This window comes from Leptonychotes weddellii, chromosome 12 (assembly GCF_054177405.1).
Source record: "Leptonychotes weddellii isolate Sample4059 chromosome 12, ASM5417740v2, whole genome shotgun sequence".
Taxonomy (NCBI): domain Eukaryota; kingdom Metazoa; phylum Chordata; class Mammalia; order Carnivora; family Phocidae; genus Leptonychotes; species Leptonychotes weddellii.
The window spans coordinates 39,295,593-39,318,423 of NC_138380.1; the positions used below are offsets into that span (position 1 = coordinate 39,295,593).

General features: G+C 38.4%; 1 long non-coding RNA gene across 1 annotated transcript in view; it reads right to left on the minus strand.

Annotated features, from left to right (window-relative positions):
* Positions 1-1,460: 1,460 nt before the first annotated feature.
* The window catches only part of LOC102728382 (uncharacterized), a 75,887-nt gene continuing 54,516 nt past the window's right edge, over positions 1,461-22,831 (minus strand). The window contains exons 3-4 of the long non-coding RNA XR_014139217.1: positions 2,097-2,207; positions 1,461-1,885 (exon numbers count right to left, since the gene is read on the minus strand). This is a non-coding gene — a long non-coding RNA (uncharacterized LOC102728382). The remainder of the gene's footprint in view (positions 1,886-2,096; positions 2,208-22,831) is intronic.

A 22,831-nucleotide genomic window follows, 5' to 3' on the forward strand; every position in this document is an offset into this window, starting at 1 on the left:
TATATTTTTTAAAAATACGTGTATGATGTATGTATACAGAATTCTGTACTAGTGATTCAAATAAAAAAAATTATTTGGTCAAGTAGTTGTGCCAATAGACTTAAGATACTGATAATGATTTCCAGGAAAACATTTACAAATATACATCTTAACATAAAAACTCTCAGTATGACATGTAATTGTAGCAACAAAAGTCATCTTAAATTCCCAAACTGAAGGTAGGAAGCCTTTTGAGTTTACACTGGTAGTCACTCTCTCACAGAATTGAGCAATCATGGAGGACACAAATAAAAGGAAATCAATGGAGGAGGGATTTGAAAGAGAGAGAAATCACTGCACTCGTCTATGCTTAAAGTAACCATTACAAATCAAACAATATACTTGGGTTTTACATCATAGGAAATAAAGGGAAAGAATTGGGGGGGGAATAAGTGAAGGAAGAGAAAAACTGATAAGGCAGATGAACATAGAAACACAAGAGAGAAAAAGAGTTAAAGAAAGACAGTTAGAAGGACACATACAAACAGGGCATGACTCAAGAAAGAAAAAAAAGAGAGAAAGGAGAACAGAAATTAGCACATGGACATATGCACAGCACAAAAAACAACCACAGGAACCAAACATCCAAAAGAAAAAAAAAAAAGGAAGAGAGAGAGAGAGACATAACACGGAAACACCTTTTTAAGAAGTAATATACTTGTTTTGTAACCTTTCTTGAATGAAGTTGTTAAAGATGATCAGAAGTGTGGCATTTTTTGCAACTATAGTCATTCGTGGAGCCATGACATCTTTTACTGGTCCCCAATGGCTGGGTGAAATTAACCTAATGGTTGATTCTGGTCCAAAGGCTAGAAGTTGTCCACTTCCATGCTTGACAATTAAAAATATTACATCTTCTGCTGCATCTCCTAAAAAAGACTGCTAGAAATAATAAATCCTCTGCAGTTTTTTGACATTTCACATATAGAAAAACCACGAACCATATCCCCCTTTATACTGACTGACAGGCATTCCAAAACTGGCACAGACTTATTTTTAATTTATTTAAATCAGTCTTGAAACTGTAATTTTAACTTGAAATTGGCAAAATCTCCTTTATTTCTTGAATATAAAAAACCTTACATTTTAATTCTAATGTGTGAATTCTTTTACAACCTGAATTTTTAAAAGGTGTCACCATGGGATAATCTAAAGAGGATGTTAATATACTACCTTCCCTAAAAATATTTTAACATTTTTGTTCAATACTAAAAACTTACCTTCTTCCATTTTTTAGAATAGAGTAAATAGATCATATGAAAATTCTGTAGTTTATTTATAAAACAATTATGTTTGAGTGTTACCATGGAGTAGCAAAGTTTTCAATTCCTTTCAGTTCTTTTCCTTTGAAGAAAAAATGTAGAGAAACCAACTATAAAACCCTCTAATTATAAATCAAATCCAAGATTTTGTTGGACAATGAGATGCTTTATTAAATTTGATACACTTACTATATAAGAATTCTGTGAAAAAAATGGGGTATCAAATTACTTTGGATCTAGGTCTCTGCATTATAAAGTCTGTCCCCAAAAGATGTCCTCTCACTATATCCGATGGCTATAAGCATACAGATGACCAAAAAGCGGCAATAGCTCTTCCCAGTAAGACAAGTTTCAACTGACCTGCCCATGGTATTACAAGTCCTCCTAGCAAAATAAAAAAATCCCAATCCCCATGTCTATATAGTATCATCTCCAAGCAGGTGAGATGGATGAAGCACCTGGACCAGCCCTACATCTGTGCTTGGCATGAGGTCCACACAGGATCAGCATTGGGAAGGCCATCTTCCCCTCATCCAGACAACTCTACTTGAACTATTCCGAGACTCCTTGGAGGGGTGAAACTTCTAGAAAAAAGAGAGTGAGAGAGAGAGAAAAAAGGTTTCAATATTGAAAGGAATATACAAATAATCAAATTCAACTGCACCAATGCTGAGGGGAAGGATGAAGAAGTTGGAAAACAAGCAGCTTTGTGAAAAGGCTCTCTGGTATGACGAGGACTGGCCAGAGTGTCACTATCCCTGACTTATCATTGGTGAAGGCCACCCATTTTCTTACCAGGCATGGGCGTCTCTACAATGAGGTGTTTGTGGTTGGTAAACAGTTCAGCGGAGTCTTGTTCTATTGATCTTTCCTCTAAGTCTGATTCTGGGATGGTAGTACAGCCACCTAGTTGGAAAAAATACAATATTTTAAGCAGTGTGTAGGAAAATCCGCCTCTCCACACAGCAACCACAGCTTAAGAACATACCAATCATAAAGGTAACAAACGATGTGACAACAATCTTCAGGAGCAGACCAAAAAGAATAATTTTAAATGTCTCTCTTCGGTGAAAATACTGGGAATGAGTTTTTGCCCCCAAAGACATATTATACCGAGATCACTTAGCGATAGCGGCAATGGTGTTGTCTTTATTCTTTTTGAAGTCAGAAAGGACAAAACCTATAGCATCTGTGGTATCTGTAATATAAGGGTACCCCAGCAGGAATTCTCTCTAATATCAGAGCATCAGAAACTATAAAAACAAAAGCACACTGACCACACGGGAATGAAACCTTTCTTGAGCCAGGAGGAAGGCTGCCTGCATCCCGAGACGGTGACTGTGGTGGTTTATCTCTGCACTTTGATTCTATCCCTGCGTCCAGCACCTCCCAGTACAGACACAAACGCTTCATAATTCAACAGCAAAGCCACGTGCTGCATTGTGGAAGCTTTCAATTCCCAGTCAGTTCCCACAGTGACTTGAGGATGAGCCAGCACCATTGCACTTTTAAAATATTGGGTATCAGTCACTTGATTTTATTCACCAAAATCTTGTAGGGGAGACTCGTGATAACTTCTTGACTGTATCTGTAACTTGATTTGACTAATTTGCTACCATTTCCTGAAAATGTACTGACATGCTGTACACTATACATATTTTTTTCCCAAAGCCATTCTTCTTGTTAATGTAGTGTGATTTTTTTTTTTTCTTTTCCTTGTCTGAGGCCTCTCACACACTGAGTCCAAAGTCTCTGTACTCAAGTTTGGCTGTATGCATGAAGGGGTTTATGAGGAAAGACAGGGTATCGCAGCACTGATTTGTAAACCACATCACTCAAATGAAGGGCAAGTGGCAAGATCCCAAGTCTGAAGGAGAATACACCTTACCATTCACCCCTCTGCATCAGCTCTGAAAAAAGAAATTGATGCCCAGGAAAACTTGAGAGAAAAGCATCTCCACATTCATAAAATAAGAATTAGAGGTAGCCTCAGAGGTTTCCCAAGAGGATATGTTAGAATTCTCCAACAGTGCAATGAAACTTGCCTGGCTATATCTAAAAACGGCAAGGGCCCCATCCAGAAGGAGGACCAGGCTTAATTATTTTTTTTTAAGATTTTATTTATATATTTGACAGAGAGAGACACAGCAAGAAGGAGAACACAAGCAGGGGGAGTGGGAGAGGGAATAGCTGTGGAGCAGGGAGCCCGATGCGGGGCTCGATCCCAGGACCCTGGGACCATGACCTGAGCCGAAGGCAGACACTTAACGACTGAGCCACCCAGGCGCCCCTTATTTTTAATGTTTCCAAAGCCTGTGTATCATGGTAACAATAACTATCATTATTGAGTACTTTCTAAATGCTAGAAACCCTGACCATATTATCTCATTTAGTTTCTAGAAACCATGAAATAGATATTATTATTCTCATCTTACAGATAAGACAGATCTAATGAGATGCAGTAACTTGCCAAGGTCACATGGCTCCTAACCGAACTCACACCCAAGCCTGACAACACCTAAAGCGCATGTCATCTGACCACTTACTCTATGGCTCCTCAGTTGCAGCATTAGCCAGAGGTACTGAGGCTGCAGGACTCAGGTGTCAGCAGGTTTTATTCCACCTGGCAATCCACTGAGTGTGATGGCCAGGAGCACTGCTTAGAGTATTGTGAGGCCAAGGCAGGCACTGAGGTGCTGGGACCTTGGCAAAGCCCATGAAATAGCACCCTTCTCCTCCTGGCCCCTCACCCAACTGAGATAAAAACTAGGGTATGTGGGGTGAGGAAGTACTTCTGTAAGACTAATGATAGGGAAGAACAGAAATAAGTGATGTGCTCCTTGCAGAACAGAACCTGATCTCAAGAAAAAAAAAGGACCAAGAATGGCTTGGTTTCTCATTGCACACTCACATCCTTGAGGCAGAGGGGGGGGGAAGCAGGGTGAGGCCAGGAATGTTGTACTCCTATAGCTATCTTCACACGCAAAGAAACTTCAGGAGTGGGGAAGAAGTATACCCAGCCAACAAATGGGAAGACTGCAGTGATCAGTTAGTGGTGTCTGCCACACATTTGTGGAGAGAGGCAGATCTCCACTGATTAAGTAGAGTCCACCTTTTTTATTCCAGCTGACTCATATTGAGGCAAGACAAAGGATAAAGACTTAAAAGCACTTCCTAGTTCTTTAACCACATGGACATAAAAGGACAAGTCAGTCATTAGAGACTATGAACAACTTACGTAATTTCCTCTTTTCTTCTTGGCACAAAAATTTTTTTCCTTGTCCTTAGTACAAAGAGATAAAAAAAATCTCTCAAATCCCACTGCAGGGCTGACCAGTCATTTGCCCTGGGAATCCCACCCCCCCCCCTTTTTCGGATGCCTCCATGCAGCCAGACTGACCAACCACATGCCTAGAGTTTCTGACCTCCCAGTTTGGATCTGGCATCCTGACCAATGGAAAATGGGAGAAGGGAAAAAGCTGGGCAGAGAATTCCCCTCCTGCCTCTCCCCAGGTGGACTCTGAATTATTATTTTCCTTTTGCCAACCTCCAGGAAAGTGCTGTGTGCTGGGTAGATGTATCTGCTGGGTCTCTTCATGGCTCTTTGAGAGAAGAACCAAGGATGAACCATTTTATATTATATCACATATTTCCTTGACTCCCTTACCTTTTTCCTCATCCTCCCTTCCCTGAGTTTGTCAAATAAACCATCATTTTAATCCTTGCCTCAGGCTCTGCTTTATTGCAAAAATTATTGACACTGGAAATAGTTTTAAAAAGCAGGCCTTCAACACAGAATTTTGAGGTTAGATTGCCCACCTATGTGTAAGAAATGGGGGCTCCATGAGTGGGAGCAAACATGATGGGCAAAACCCTGTTATGTAATTATGTAAGCTTTCATCCATGGCTAACTGGAATGAAGTGCATGTAGAGGTCAAGACTGGCAGATTGAATAGCTGTGGAGTGGAAATATTTATAATTATAAACATTCCCGAATAGGGCGACTGCTTCTGATGACCAGATATGTTGGAAAAAAAGAAAACGGCAAGTTTGGTGAAGTTAATAGGCAATGAAAGGCACATCCTTAAAGTCAGAAGGCCACTTTGGCCTTGCTAGTTTAAGTGAGATCATTGGACCCACAGCACTGGGTATCACCAGGGAGCTTGTGAGAAATGCAGAATCTTAGTCCTCATCCCACAGCTACTACATTTGAATCTGCTAAGAAGGACAGATGAGCATATCTGATGAGATTTTTGCTAGGAAAAAAACATTTGTTTGTTAAAAATTTCAGAGTAAACAGTAAATAGAAATAACATATAAAACTTCCAGACTATCAGAGACCCTCTGAAGCCCATCCGTGGAAGTGGAGTCTGGCTTCCATGGATGCCAGATGAAGTACCCTTGGCTTAGAGCCTGTATCATCAAAGGAAAGAAAGGAAGAAAAACCACAGCTGGATGAAATCATCCAAACACACATTGTGTGTGCAACACATAAGAGCCAACAGGCAAAAACAAGTGAGAGCCAGGGACCTCCTGATCTGGAAATCATAGTACTATGGACCTAGTGTGTGCTGGACACTTGGCTATGAATTCTCAATGCATTAGCTTACTCAATCCTCAGACAACCCTATCAGTAAGGGTTTATTGGCCCCACTTTACAATTATAAAATTGATATTAATTTGTGTTTTTTCTTCAGCTTTCCCTCCCCTGTGCCTCTTCCCCCCAAATTTCTCCAGGCCATTTGTGCTTCCATGCCTCAGAAATTTGTACTGGGGCCAAATCAAAAAAAAAAAAAAAGTAGCCTGAAAATACTCTCTTTTCTAGCCTTAGTTTTCCATAGCCTGAGCTCACTGAAGATATTAAAGTATCTCTGGGGAAAGATTTTCTCTAGTGGTAATTCAGAGGGGTAAAGAGAGCCCGGTTGGACCACCCCAAGGGAGCAAGGCATCAAGGGATGGAGATGCAGGCACAAGGAGGGCTGGGGATCAGGAGCTCCAACCTCAGCAAGGACTCCCTCATCCACCAAGCCTCTGCTGTGGGCTTAGGCAATGAGGCTGTTGACAGTACTGCACCCTCATTTTCTGAGCCCCACGGAGACAGGAGCTAGGGGACGTGGGGTGGGCAATAATAACTGAGACTGAATTTCCCACCATCTTGCTCATAAAGAAAATTAAAATTTTGACATTTTTTTGCATCCCTGACTTAGCTTTGTAAGACTAACTATCAGGCCTGCTAGAAAGTCTCAATTTATTAAATGTAAACCTAGAGATTACCTCATTCACCAAAGGTCACACAGCAAGTCTGTATGAGCTGCAGCCAGCTCTTCCCATGGCAGCCATGCTTCTCAAAAGGACCAGTTTTTAAAAATTTCTAATCTATCTAAACTAATATTTTTGTAAAATGTAATAACAATAAAAGGAATTACTAGAAAAATGAAATGAACAATATACCAGCCCTCATCTATCAGTAGTAGACTTAATCTTTATAAAAGTACTCTGTCAATTGCTGCAAGTTCCCAAACACTTACTCTCAATTTCAGGTTCACAAAAAGTCTACAGGCAGATGCCAGTCTTCTGGCCACATTTTAACAGCAGTGACACAAGATATGGTCTACCTTAATTAATATGATACATAGAATTAGAGTTCAGAAATAACCATTCAGCAAACTCCTAATTATTTAAAGTTCAGATAGCCAGTAAAGTCATTGTGGCAACAACAGGGGCTTCTCACGACTTACTTATGTGATCTCTGTTCTACTCAAATATCTGGGGGGCAGCTCCCTCACTGCACAGTATCCAGACCAGCCCCCATCTCCCTGCCAGGGAAGATGTCCAGGTTCCCCAGTGCCTGCTCCTGCCACAACAATGGGGATCCACTTCTACTTCTGTGCTCTTTTATAAGAGGAGATTCATTAAGGGAAACTGCGATCAGGAGTTGGGACTCTGGGTGCATTGGCATAAGAGAACAATGTTGTAAGTGGTAGCTAATCCCTGCAGGTAAAATTTTAAAAACATGAAGCATGTATCATGAATTGTGAATAATCAGCCCAGGAGCATTTGGAACAAGATAGTCTATAAATTGGAGACTATACCAATGATGTTTAGGAGGATGTTTTTGAGGCACTTTACTACACTGCCTATTCCTCTGAATTGTTACCAAATTATGTACAAGCTCATTTGTGTTAACCATACCTAGCTGTAAAAATTTGTTTTTTTGCAAGTTAATAACACATTAATACATACAGAAATCCTCATGTAGGGCGCCTGGGTGGCTCAGTTGGTTAAGCGACTGCCTTCGGCTCAGGTCATGGTCCCGGTGTCCTGGGATCGAGTCCCACATCGGGCTCCCGGCTCGGCGGGGAGCCTGCTTCTCCCTCTGACCCTCTCCCCTCTCATGCTGTTTCTCTCTCTCTCTCTCTCAAATAAATAAATAAATAAAATCTTAAAAAAAAAAAAAAAAAGAAATCCTCATGTAGCCAGGAAATTATTTAAGTAAAAAACCTTACCTAAAATTCTGAATAGGAGTTCACACTATATTTATAAAGATAATGCAACTCAAGGATTTTTTAGGGAGTCCAAACTATCCTCAAACCTGTCTCTGCATTTAAAAGCAAACTATAAAATGGTTGAACTTCCTCCTTAACCATGTGGAACATATTTTCTCAACAAGGGAATTACTCTAAGGAATTTCTACCCACTGTCAGAAAAACAAACAAATAAAAATAACAATAAAAAAGAGCTCAGGTGGGCGGCTGGGTGGCTCAGTTGTTAAGCGTCTGCCTTCGGCTCAGGTCATGGTCCCAGGGTCCCGGGATTGAGTCCCACATTGGGCTCCCTGCTTGGCAGGAAGCCTGCTTCTCCCTCTCCCACTCCCCCTGCTTGTGTTCCTGCTCTTGCTGTGTCTCTCTCTGTCAAATAAATAAATAAAATCTTAAAAAAAAAAAAAAAAGAGCTCAGGTCCTCTCTCTAGGTTGCTACTGTGGCATTAACTATAAAAGTTATAGAATTCAAAGGTCAAGATAGGAGCCCACCAGAAACAAATGTGACTATCCTCTAGAATACTAGCTAGAGATCAAAATCAGAATGCAAGGTAAACATTGACATGCCGCTAAATATGTAACCAGCTAGCTGGCAAGAGAGAAAAGTAAAGCCCTGATCTGTAGTGTTTGCCCATGTCCATGGTGTAAATACTCCCATCATGGCCAGTTTCAAGCAACCAAATTGGCATCGCCAAATAAGAGCTTGGCAGAGTTGCACGGAGAGCACACAGCACTTTCACCACACAGACTCTGTAGACACCAACCACCTCCAGAGCATAGAGTAAAATGTAGTAAAATTGTAAAGATTTTTAAAGTATATTATCTTTGTTCCTGATACAATGTATTTGATTATAAATATACATAATTTAGTTTTTAATAATGGCTGAATTTGTCACCTAGCTCACAGAATACCTAAAAATTCAACAAGTGGCTCTCAAGAGCTAGTGAAAGCCAGTTCCAGCACTGTAGGTGGGCATGGTGTAGGGGGTTTAATGTTATGTTATGAATCCTCGATTCAAACTGTGGCACAGCATTTATGAGCCAACCGATTCTCTGGCGCAAGTTATTTCACTTGAACGAGCTTCAGTTTCCTTATCTATAAAATAGAAACTATGGCATCCCTCCTTCGTAAGAGAGAAACTGATGAGTGTGTGTAAGTGCCTGGGACACTGGAAAACACAGAAAGTTTTGGCTATTTTCAGGTAAAAGTTAGGAACACTAAAAGAAGAATAAATAGGCCAAGATAAAGGTCCCTTTATAAAGGTGGGAGTCTGAAAGGGCAGGGTTCACATAGGCTGATGCACCTATGGGCCAAAGACACAGCTCTGCAACAAAAAAAGAAAAGTGTCCAGAAACCTTAAACAGTGGCCAACTCTGAAATTGACTGCTCTGTTTTACTTATGCCCTATCTCATACTTTTCCTTCTACTTGATTAGCTGAGTTCTAATATTTGATCCTACCCCCATGTGAATCCTGGTGGCCCCACTTACCTGCCTCACTCTCTACCTTATAACCCAAATAGTCTAAATCAAGGGTTCACCAGAGAGTAAACATTTTTTAAATTCTGCAGGCCATCTGATCTCTGGTGCAATCACTCAGTTTTCCATTGTAGTGCAAATGCAGCCAAAGACAAAATGTAAACGTGAATGAGCACTGGTTGTGTTCCAATAAAATTTTATTTACTAAAACAGGTAGTAGGCCAGATTTAGCCCATGGACCATAAATAGTTTGCCGATCCCTGGCCTAATCCAAGGCTCACAGAAAGTTACTCTTTTACAGTATCCTAATTCTAAAGGATCCTAGAGGCATTTTAACACTGTTAGATCACCTTATAGTTACTATAATAACTAGAAGGAGGAAGGAGTTGGAGGAAGAAGAGGATGACAAAGAGAGAGGAGAAGGAGGAGGGTGAGGAGGAGGAGAAGTAGTAGTAGAAGTAGAAGAAGTAGTAGTAAGAGTAGTACTAGTTTAAAAGCATATTGTTGGGCACCTGGGTGGCTTAGTCGGTTAAGCGCCTGCCTTCCACTCAGGTCATGATCCCAGGGTCCTGGGATGGAGCCCCACATTGGGCTCCCTGCTCAGTGGGGAGACTGCTTCTCCCTCTGCCCCTCCCTCCTGCCCCCTGCCCCTGCTTGTGTGCATTCACTAGCTCGCTCTCTCTCCTTCTCTCAAATAAACAAATAAATAAATTGTGAAACACATAAATTGAAAAAAAAAAAAGCATATTGTTTACCCTACTGCTACAATATTTTTGGTTTAGGCAGTGATAAACTTTTTTTTTAATAGACTACTTTTCAAAACCATTTTAGATGTTCAGAAAAATTTAGCAGATTATACAGTGAATTCTTACATATCTTCTGCACAGTTTCTCCTATTGTGGTATCTTGCATTAGTGTGGTACATTTGTTACGATCAATGAACCAGTATTAATACATTATTATTAACCAAAGTCCATAGTCTATTCAAATTTCCTTTGTTTTTACCTAATATCTTTTTTCCATCTAGGATACCATACGACATTAGTTGTCATACCTCTTTTGGCTCTTGGTTGTGACAGTTCCTTAGACTTTCCCTAGTTTTTGATGGCCTTGACAGTTTTGAGGAGTACTGGTCAAGTATATTGCAGAATGCCCTTCTACTGGAATTTATCTGATGTTTTTCTCATGACTAGACTGGGGAAAAATTTTTTTTTTCTTTAAGATTTTATTTATTTATTTGACAGAGGGAGAGAGAGAACAAGTAGGCAGAGAGGCAGGCAGAGGGAGAGGGAGAAGCAGGCTCCCCGCTGAGCAGGGAGCCCGATGTGGGGCTCGATCCCAGGACCCTGGGATCATGACCTGAGCCGAAGGCAGCGGCTTAACTGACTGAGCCACCCAGGTGTGGGGAAAAATTTTTATAGGAGGTTTCTTTTTATAAATTCTTAAGGTTTCCAATATTTTAGAATTGTCTCCAGGGGTTTATCTTTCCTTTTATCAAAAGTGAAAGCTAAGTGGGCGGTGACTGGAGAGGCCACTGAAGGGGAAGGAGGCCAACAGTGAGACTTGACCTAGACCGTGAAGCTCACAGGAGTGGACCAGGTTGGATCTGGTGGCAGGACCCAGGCCAGGTTATCAGTTGCCCCATCTGTAAAAAGAGGGTCTTAATGAGGACTATCGGGAGGATTATATGAGACCATGTACACCCAGTACAGTGCTTAGCACACAGTACATTTTATCATCTCTGCCCTCTATTAATTTTTTTTGGCAAGATGTACTTTCTGCACCATTTTTGTGGAATCAAAGAACTCAGTTTTCAGTTCAACTGCCTTCATTTAGTAGATATCAAAACAGAGGCTCAGAGAAGGTAGCTCATGCCCCTAATGTCCCAGAGCTAGTTCTGAATCTCTTGCTTCCTAAACCACTAGAGCTTTCTCAAGTACTCCTCCTTTTCCAGAAAGATCTCAATGGATTTGTGAGTTGGCTGTTCTAACTAGTACTTCCTTTCAATGATACAGAAAATCCAGCAGGTTGGCAAGCTGTTCTTTGGGTATATTTTAGGATTTGCTGATTTATTTTCTTGCAAAGGTGACCTTTGCCGTCAATTGGGTGTATGGGTGAGAATGTTCCATTCCTTCAGGGAGGAAAACAACTTTTCTTCTTTTTTCTTCATAATTGAGAGGAATCAAACAAGGCGCCACTCAGAATCACAAATGACCCCAGACCCTGCTCTGACTTGCCAGCCAAAGAATCATCTGTTCAAGTGGCTTGAACTGCCACTTAGAATTAAAAACAGCAGAAGCCTCAAAAATATACACCAGTGATATTCTTCATTTAATCAAGATTTAGTTGATGGATAGAGTATTTTTTTGAGGTTAACATTCAGATTTCATTTCAAAGGTTTATAATTCATGTGAAGAGTGGGGAATGGGTGCTTTGAAAAGAATAGTTCACTATCTTAAATATGAAGAGCTTCCCAAAGAGACTTGAATAGTAGTTTATAAATTTCTCTATAAATATAGCCATTGGGAAATGTTTTATTCTTTATCCTCCCCCCTTATCTATCTATACATGTGTGAGTGTGAACACACGCAAGCACAGAGGCATACAGACATGTACAGGAGTTTTTCTGATAATTCTCCTTTACTGTGTTTATTTTCCTAATTGTTCTTAAATATATTTTTTTCTAACCCAAGGACAGCATAAGCTTAGAAAGCCAAGTTTCCTACTGTACGTTTGTATAGTGATTTTAGCTGAGTGTTTAGAAACTTTTCAGCAAAATGGACCAGTAGAAGGAAGGATGCAGGTAGAAGAGACAGGGAGACAGAGGATGAAAAGGAAAGGGAAAGAGAAAGGATGAATCACCAATGCAGGCTATGATTCCGTGAACATACTCTTATGTAAGATATTTGGGGCAACTTACTGAAGGTGTAGATGATCAAATATTCAAGCATAAAAAATACATTAGCAGTTAGGAAAACGTAATGCAGAATAAGAGGGATAGCTAAGAAGAGCTGTGGAAAAAACACAGATTAAAGACCTACACAAGGGCTACAGTGGAAATAAAAGGTAAAAAGCTCTGGAGGAAAAGTGGGGCTGCACTTCCCTGATTGATTCCCCACCAATCTCCATCTAAATTGGACTTCAGATCAAAGTGTCTGGTCTGTCCCATACTTGGACTTGACATTTCCTTAAAAGCACATCATAAGTGGTAAGGTTATGCTTGTTGGAAATATTATGACTAATGACCTGTGTGTGTGTGTGTTTGTGTGTGTGTGTGTGTTAACTCTGTTCTGTGCTTAAGAGCGATTTTGGAGAGCCAACATTTCTGTGAAATTGGGTTTAGAAAGGTGCTTGCTTAGCAGATGTGTTCCAGAAAAAAAAAAAACATATATATATATATATATATATATATATATATATATATATAAATGTGTATACATACATATACATAATAAATACAACAGGCACAGACCTCATCAAAACACATCTTGGAAATAAAGCTGTTGCAAATGTATGATATCACTGAATATGTTTCTACCACAGCATGGTAAATCAGGTTGATATCATGTGATGATGCTGCTACTCTAAAGGAGGAACTGGACGACACAGGTCTGTATCTTTCTCATCTCTACTTCCATTCTGCCCTTTACTTTGTTGTAATGTGGAAGCACCCCATCCTTAACTTGGTTCAATTTTACAGTTTCAAAATTCAGCAAAGCAGAAGAAGAAAATGCTTTTCGATCTAGTTCTAGGTGTCCAGTTCCAACATAAAATATTTGCTTTCCTGTGTTCTGTTTCAGTCCATTCTACAACTTTTCTATCTCCCTGTATTCGCAGATGCCATGCTGACCACATCGACAGTAGCTCATCCACCAGCAAGAGATAATAATGGCTAGCAAAGAGAGGCAGGTGAAGGTCACTGTAATGTGTGTCCACCATGACAACCCATGGAATGTTTGGGAATCTAATTCTGCTGCTTAATAATAAGCTTTGATCCCCCACACACACAGTGAGAACTTAAAATGTGTTCAAGACTATGCGTGTACCTATGTTTGAAAATATTTCCATTTCACACTTCACAGCAGAGACCAAGTGTGTGAATAAAAGGGAGTCTAATATATTTTAAGAGGTCTAGCATGTGTCTCAACAAGTTTTAAAATCCCCATAAAGGCTAAATACTAAGTCCCTTGGGGTGTAAGGGCTCCAGTTAGAGTCTGTATTTAAGAGAGCAGGGTGCTCCTGACATTAAGAGGTTTCCACAACTTGAATAATGATAGGTGTCTAAGTATTCTTTTAGCTAGACCACCATTTAGAATTTAGGCCCACTTGGTACAGAGGACTAAGAAATACAGGAACATAGCCATTTTCATCCATTGATAATTACGTAAACAGAATGTACCAAGCAGAAAAAGAATCCTATTTACAAAAAAGCAAGTGCAGTCCATAAATCCTACAGATTGGAATGGATCCAGGTTAAGAATTTCTCCAGATGTCAGTCTGTAAACAGGGCTTCATAAAGTGAATTCCTCAATTAATTGTTGGCAAGAGTGATCTTTACACTATGTTAGTGCATTATGACCCCCAACCATATGTAGGTGAATTGCTGTCTCAGTTACGACACAAATTAGGAGACAGAAGCTGGGGTCAGCACAACTTCTGATATGGAGAGAAGGTACCATAAAATTACTGCTCAGGAACTCAGAGCTTTGCTCAGTGAAGGAAATGAGAACTCTTCCTATTTATTTGCATTACATCTGTTTTCCTAACACATTTAGTTCTTAACCTGGAGCACTTGGAAAGACACAAACCCAGTAAGAACATAAACATGGAACTTAAAAACAAAACAAAACAAAACAAAAACCTACTCACTATTTTGTTAAAGTCTCCAATCACAATGTTTTCCCACATGTTAACAAGGCCATTAAATCCCCCAAACAGGAATACAAAAGTATTACCCGGCCATAGTGAGAAGGTGGGGAAGAAGAGAAAGTTAATATTTGCTTTTCCTTGCCAGTTGATCGATGTCTGGAGCACTCTGCAATGAAATGCAAGATGTATTGTCTTTCAACTAGATTTTTTCTATACTGATAAGTACAGTATTTTCTTGTTCAAAAAGAAGGTGATTGTGGTTTTTCATTTCCATTTTGTTTCTAAATCCTAAGGAAATCCAATGTACAACTGGAAAGAGACATGATTTTAAGACATTTCCATTTCAAATACTTTCCTCTCCTAACTCCCACTTCAGAGACCAACTCTCTCTCAAAAGTATACACGCACAAATAAAACATTATAGCCACAGTTGAGAAAGAAAGGAAGCCAATAGTTCTGCAATAATAATTTCTTTCAAAAACTGAAATGAAATAGTAAGAGCATAACTCTACTTTGCCTGGACACCACATAATAAGAGAGCCAGTGTTCTTCACAGCTTCCCTCTTGCATCAAGCGGCTATTAATTCCCCAATGATCCTGGCAACATTTCTTCAACTTGAGTTTCTTTCCACAACCCAATTAAAAGCCATAATCTTGACCAAACTGTGTTGTTTTTAATAACGACAGAGTCTAGGTGATGATTATGAAATGAAGAGGTCAGTTAAGTCACTCTGGTTACAAACAGGTTCAGAGTAAAGAGAAAAGAACACAATGGTTCTGGAGAGTGCCTGTTCCATCATATTCTTCAAATGCAATGAGGAACCTGAATAAACACTCAGGACTCATTCCAAAGTAACTTTATTGTCTAGTGATACATTTCTAAAATAGTCCATTAAACAATGTCATATCTTACAGAAAAGGGAAATGTACACAGGATGATAAGTTAGCCCACTGATCGCAGAGAGGGATATCCTGAAAAGGGGCGTTGCATGGCAAGTTTCACTGTATCTTGAACAAAGTCACATAAATCTGGGCCTTAGTTTCCTTTTCCCAGAAATGCAGAAAATATAGCATTTATCTTATGAGAGAAAAAGATTAAGCTAGTTAATGCCTGTAATATAGTTATCACAGAGACTGGCACACAGTAAACTCCCAATAAATGTTAGCTATTATTTTCTTGATTAACCCCCGATATACATTAGTCATTACAGTTATAGCCAATTACACATGAAACTGCAAGCCATGAGGACAGCACAAATTTATATTTGACACTCTAAAAAATGCTCAAGTGAAAATTGAGGCTGGGGTAAGCAGACCAGTGGCAGAATGTTTCCAGCTGTACCAAGTAGCCAACACCCAAACTGTCAATGATGCATTAAAATAATTCACTTGAAAATAGTGCGTGCATTCCTTTTAAGTTGAAACCAATTAATATAACACTGTACGTTAACCCCACTGGAATGAAAATAAAATAAATATAATAAGTAAATAAAAATTTAAAACAATTTTAAAAAGATGAAATCACTGATAAGTTACTGTCAAAGATGACCACCCCTCTTGAGATCACAAAAGGAATTTTTTAAAAAGGCTCACCAGGAAGAAGAAGATGATGATGATGACGATTACGATGATAGGTGCATAATCACATTCATTGTTTTCTATTTACCAGCAGTGCCATTATTATTGAGAAATGCAAACCCACGAGATAATATGACATAAATGGAAGAAACATTAAGATAAAAGGGTAAAAGAGTGGTAGGTTTGCTTTCTCATGGGAAATTGAAATGGCCAGCAGATGAACCTTAAAAGAGGAAGTCTGCTGACCTAGAGTTACTAAACATAGGAGGCAGCCAAGGAGCAAAGGAATAAAGCAACGTATTTAAATGTATGCCTTGAAGGAAGCAAACACCAATTATTTTTATATGACTTCAATTCTCCTAGTGAATACTTTATAGGTGTTGGCAAGTCCTTCTGGAAAAGGAAGGGATTATTAATGAAGGATTCAGTGGCAACTACTCACCACCAGTGTTTTAAGAAATAACGCTTAACAAAGAGTCATTTAGTTCATACCTCACCTCTAAAGATATAGAAATTTTAAGATCCTTAAATAGCAAAGTATTACATTCATATATACAGTCCTTTCTATTTCAGTTTCCAGATGTTCTCTAGCCTGCAAGGTAAACAAATAAGCTTCCCACAGGAAAATAAACACATAGGGGGAAGGAGATAATTTTTTTTTCTCTTATGCAAAGAGTAGGTACTTAATATATACTATTATATCATATATATATATCATATATGTGATATAATATATATATGTATACATATATTCAAAAGGGAACTCATGAAACTTGAAGAAACACACAGGAAACAGTCCTTTAAAAAGTTATCTTTGAAGAATGCTCTACCACATGAGTCTAGGATTGTGGCTGGTGACAGCCCACTAATGTACAGGCTAGCCAAGCTGGGAAGATGCCTGATCCGGTCCTGTATTCTATCTTGTTTCACAAAGAACTTAATCCATCCACTCTAACAAATTCTCATATCATGTGAAATGAAATCTCTCTGGCTAACATTTTGCTCTGAAAATTTTCCAGTTGCTTCAAGAGCATAAACTCTTGTGCAAGACTGTCAGAATTTTAATCCCAGCCCCAACATTATTAGTTGTTGTTTTTTTTAAAACTAGTTACTTGATTATTTTTCTGCCTCAAATTCCTTAGTTGTAAAATGTGGATAATAACTGTACCTAGCTCATAGGGTAACTGTAAAAGTCAAATGAGTTAATTTATGTAAAGCATTTCAAATAGTGCCTGGCTCACAGTAAGTGATATACAAGTAGTATACTACTACTACTATTATTATCATAAGCATCATTTTTGCCTTGTATTGCCAAACTTCTCTCACCTAAGCCTAAGAGTCTCATTGTAAGGAATTACAATGGAATGATCTATGCATGAATAAATCCCTCATTTTCTTCAAGTCTCTGTTCAAAAGTTGCCTCCTCAACAAAGCCTACCATGACAACCCAATTTAAAATCATAATCTTATAACTGCCCCTTTTCCGACATTCCTTTTCTTTTTCTGTAATGCCTATCACCTTTTAACACTAACACTATTTCCTAATATATGATATAGTTTACTTATTTATGATGCTTGGTGTGCAGTGTCTCCCCCTGCCTAGAATTCAGTGCCCCAAAACTGCAAAGATCTTCATTTTGTTCGTTGCTCTATCCCAAGTCCTAGAATAGTGCCTGGCACATAGTACACACACAATAATTATTTGTTGACTTGAATGAATGAATTTAGGCTAAGAGATCAGGAGGAAGCAATGGAAACCAAAATTCTATTTTTAACATAATATTATCTGTCTTTCCTTTCTCAAAGGAAAGTAATTACAGCAGAATGTAGTATAGTAACTCTTATTCCTACTTCCCAGCGTACCTGATTGCTCTGTGAACCAGAAATGGTTCTCAACAAGTTCCTTGCTTTAGTTGATACTCATCTTTAAGAAATGAACCTTACTGGATGATAACACATGGAGAATCTGTGAGATTGAGTAGGTGCAACAACAAAATGTCCAGCCCAGAAAGGAAATAAAATCTCAGTAGTAATTTGTGTAGAAGCTAAAGTTAAAAAGAAGTACTGGGGCGCTTGTAATTCTAGTTCTTGATAACAGTCATTTGTGGATGAAAGAACTGCAAGGGAAGGTACAAAGACTTCTGTCTGAGAAATTTCTCAAAACGAATGAAAAAGGATCCATCTTATTTCCACTGGGGCATCAAGTTATTGCCTGGAACAGTTTATTTTTCTCAGGCTACTTCAAATCTAAACGTGTTTTTAAAAGCAAGACCAATGCAAGATTAGATAAATAACTGGACAATGTTTTTTACACTCTTGTAAACTAAACATTTCAAATTCCTCCCTAACTCCTTACTAACATAAATCTCTAATTCCAGAGAAAGTGAAATATCCTCAAAGTTTAAACATTACTGTGAATTATTCACATTTACCTCCATTTCCATCTTATGCTTTTTTGGCAATAAAAAGCCAGGTTTCATCCAAACTATGGTACTATGACTCTCTTCCCCAGCTCTACTGCCTTTGAAGATGGCACATAGCAGCCCTGTCCAACACTTCCTTTTCTCTGCTTTCTTACCTTCTATACATCCTGTGCTGCCCTCTCTCAAACCACACCTTTATAAACAGAGGGGAAACGTGAAGCTATTTGTCTACAATTAAGCTATGAAAACAATTTTTAAATGGTATCGCACACAAAAGAGGAATAGTTGGTAAGGCAAGAAAACATCAAGGAGAGGAGGGGTCTCTCTGGCTGAGAAAAGGGAGACGCTGGGATGAGCAGCTCTGTGGGAATGCCACAGGGGAAGAAAGGAAGGGAGGGAGAGATGGAGGAAGACGAAGGGTGTGCAAAAGGCAGAGGGAATGAGGATGGTCAGCCCACAGTACAAACCACGTGTCAGAATGTTTGGGAATGTAAGGGGTGGCTAGGAGATAAGAGAATACACCAGGCTAATGGGACCATTCAATTTGCATCATGTTCCACAGTGTCTAAAACAATCTCACTTGACTTGGGTCCTCACAACAGCTCTTAGTGGTGGAGTAGCTAAAACTCTATGCCCCCACGCCCAAGGAAAACACCCACCCAGCTCCTGAGTAACTTACTTAAAACTTCTGAATCTCTATTTCCTCATATGCAAAATAATGGGTAGTTATTATAATAAATGAGGACTGACTGACCCAAGGTCAAACAACGAGCCAATGACCCCATTAGGAGTAGAACCTGGGTCTTCCATGCCATGAGCATTTTCCACCAAAGCACACTGTCGTACGGAGAGAAAGACAGAAGGCAGAAATTGAGGGGGCTTCAAAGCAGTACAAGTGGACCAGTGGAAATGTGCAGTACAGATAATAGAGATGACTAAAGACCCAGACTGGGGCTTCTGAGAGGTGAAAAACTGGATGCAATTTTTGCACAGGAATATGAAAGAGAAGACCATGATGAAGGGAAAGAATTAGGGGCTTATTCATGATAGTTGGATAATAATTACATTAGACCCATTTTTGAGTATTTATTATGTACTAGCCATCGTGCTACTTCTTTATATGGTTGCTCATTTTCAGCAACCTAAAATGGTGGTTATTAGTATCTCATTTCACAGGTGATGAAACTAAGCTCTAAAAATTGACTTGTTCAAGGTCACACACATGTGACTGAGAGAATCTGTTATATGCTGACTCCAAAATCCAACTCTTAAACCATTCCATTATCTTGCTTCTCCCTGACAGAAAGAAAAGACACAATGGGATTGTAAATTATTGTTTGAAGAATAAGAGTTTTAGATTGGCAAAAGAGGATCACGGTGTATACCTTATATCCCCAAAACCCACTCATCCCTACCTCTTGCTCAAAAGAAAAGTGAAAGAGCTTGGGAAAATGACTGAGGTTTCATCTCAGCAAAAAAGAAATCAGCACAGAAGTAACTTAAAGAGCCACCAGTGAAGACAGATTCTTAGACCGTTTAAAAAGACCCTTAGACTGTTGGGGGCGCCTCGGTGGTTCAGTCGTTGGGTGTCTGCTTTCGGCTCGGGTCATTATCTCAGGGTCCTGGGATCGAGCCCTGCATGGAGCCCTGCATGGAGCCCCGCATTGGGCTCCCTACTCCGCGGCAAGCCTGCTTCTCCCTCTCCCAATCCCCCTGCTTGTGTTCCCTCTCTCACTGCGTCTCTCTCTGTCAAATAAATAAAAAAAATCTTAAAAAAAAAACCAAAAAAACCCTTAGACTGTCGAAAAAGAATTCAGAGTTAAGGGATGCTTCTATAGAATATAATTACAAAGGAGAGGAAGTGGCTCAATAGAGTAGATAGGATTTACAATTAGAAAGAAGTGAAATAGTAAAGTGGAAGATAATGCCTTTTCCAACTACACTGAGGAAAACACAAAATCAGTCTTCCACAAGTTCGGAAGTGTCAAAGGAGTTCATAGAAGAAAAATTTTAATTACAACAAAAATAAAGAAAAATGGTTAAAAATTATGATAAACTATCTTTCTCATGATGCTAGACAGTGGCAGAACATTTAACATTTACATGAAGATCTGTTTTCCAAATTTAGCATAACTGTGCTAGGAAACTATGACAAAGCCCTGCGAGTGCAAACTCGCACAGAAAAAAAAAATAAACTCAAGGGCAATTTATGCATGTATATATGCAAAAAATCCAAACTAAGACAGCAAATCAAACTAAGACTGATACATTAAAAAAGCAACAATAAAAAAAAAAACTTATTCCAGGAATACAGAATTATTTGATTAATATAATTCTTCAAACCAATATATCAGAAAGGAATTTCAACAGAGGATAATATTCAACATGCACTTCTGATTTAAGAAGACACCTAGTGAACTAGGAATAACTATCTGAAATTCATAGGCAACATCAAATTTATGAGTAAAGCAGATAAAGACATTCAGGGTAAGATAAAAACATGAGTCAAGATAAAGATGAGGATCTTGGCCATCTATCACTACTATTGTTTAATGTGGTTCTAGAAATTCAAGGCAATGTAATAAGAAAAAAGGAAAAGAATGTATGATTAGAAAAGAGATTAAATGATCATAATTTCTGGATGATGTAATTATATACCTAAAATATTTCCAAGAATATGAAACAAAATCTGTCTGAATAGGTGGAAGACATATATGTGTGTGTATATATATACACACACACACACATATATATAACATAGATATAAAAGATAAATATATCAAATATATATACCTATACATACAATCTTCCACCTATTCAAATAGACTTTATTTCATATTCTTGGAATATATATTTGATCATTTCCCTTTGAATTAACAATATCCAAATAAAAATGTAATGGAGGAATTATTATATTCAAAAGGGTATCAAATAGGGGCACCTGGGTGGCTCAATCAGTTAAGAGTCTGACTCTTGGTTTTGATTCAGGTCATGATCTCAGGGTTGTGAGATCAAGCCCTGCATCAGGCTCCACACTCAGTGAGGAGTCTGCTTGGGATTCTCTCTCTCTCCCTCCCCCTCTGCCTCTCCCCTCTCCCTCTGTTTCTCTCTCTCAAATAAATAAAATCTTTAAAAGCAAACAAACAAAAACACAAAAGGATACCAAATAAATACTTAAATAAATGCTACTATGCCATTATGATAATTATAATAGCATTGCTATCAATGTCAGAATAGAAGGAGAGGAAAATGGAATACCATATGAGATATTTAGTATATTTTACAAGTACATTTCAAATTAGTGGCAAACGATGTATTATCCAATAAACTCTGCTGGAATTTCGGTAAAATATTGGGAAAAAACAAAAGGTAGGTACACCAAATAAATTTCCGATGGTTAAAAGAGCTTAAGGTAAAAATGTACAAAGAAAAAGTAAAAAATATATATATATACATATGGAATCAGTAGAGAAAAATGAATAGATTTGACTATCAAAAGGAAGTCAGGTTACAAACAAAAAATCCAAACAAATTACCTTAGGCAAAATTTAAAACAAAACTAAAACCTCGGAAAAAATACTTGTAACATACATTAAAGAAAATGAGTTAATTTCTTTTTGATACAAGGTGCTCTTCAATCAATAATAAAAAGTGATATTCTGATTGATAGAAACATGGGAAAGCATGAAGAAGTAATTCACAGAAGGAAAATATAAAAGGCTAATACGTAATAGGAATGATGCAAATTATTACAAAATTACCAAAATATGGCTACAAATATTTTTAAATGCAGCCTTATTAATATCCACAGATATACAATTAAAATACCAGTTTCCACTTTGATAACAACAAAGACAAAAAGGAATAATAATCACTGATGTCAAGGAGGCACCAAAAAGTCACTGTTGAACTTTTAAAATCAAGAAGAAATTCCTGGAGAGCAAGCCAAAAACAGAAACAGGTTCTTTAATTCTAGGCCTTTGCTCTATGGCAATAATCAAAGATGGGTACGATATCCTCACATAGATGTTGGACACAGCAGTATTTATAATAATTAAAAAATAAAATTATCTAAATGTCCAATAATCAGGGTTACAACACCCATACACTTTCTGTTACAGACCTCTCACTCTAAAGATCTTGCAGGTAGTTTCTTGAACAAGCTCTGGTTTTCCACACTCCTTTGCTCTTATTTAAATTATGTCCTCTGCCAGGAATGTCCTCCTCTAATTTCCTTTAAATTCATGTTCTTCATGGATCAGTTTAAAGAATAATAATAGTAACTATGATAATAAGTATAGAGATAATAATGATAACAGTGGATAATATTTATCAAGAACTTTTAAGAAGCAACTGTTATTCTGAGTTATATATGATAACATTTAATACTGGTAACAACCTTATGCTGTAACGCTTTTATTACTTCTACTATACAGAGAAGAAAACTGAGGGATATAAGAGTTAAATCACAAACCCAAGGTCACACAGCTAGTTAGATTGCACTATGATACAGACCCAACCAAAAATGTGGCTCTACAAGATGTCCATCGACAGATGAATGGATAAAGAAGATGTGGTATATATATATACAATGGAATATTATGCAGCCATCAAAAGGAATGAGATCTTGCCATTTGCAACGA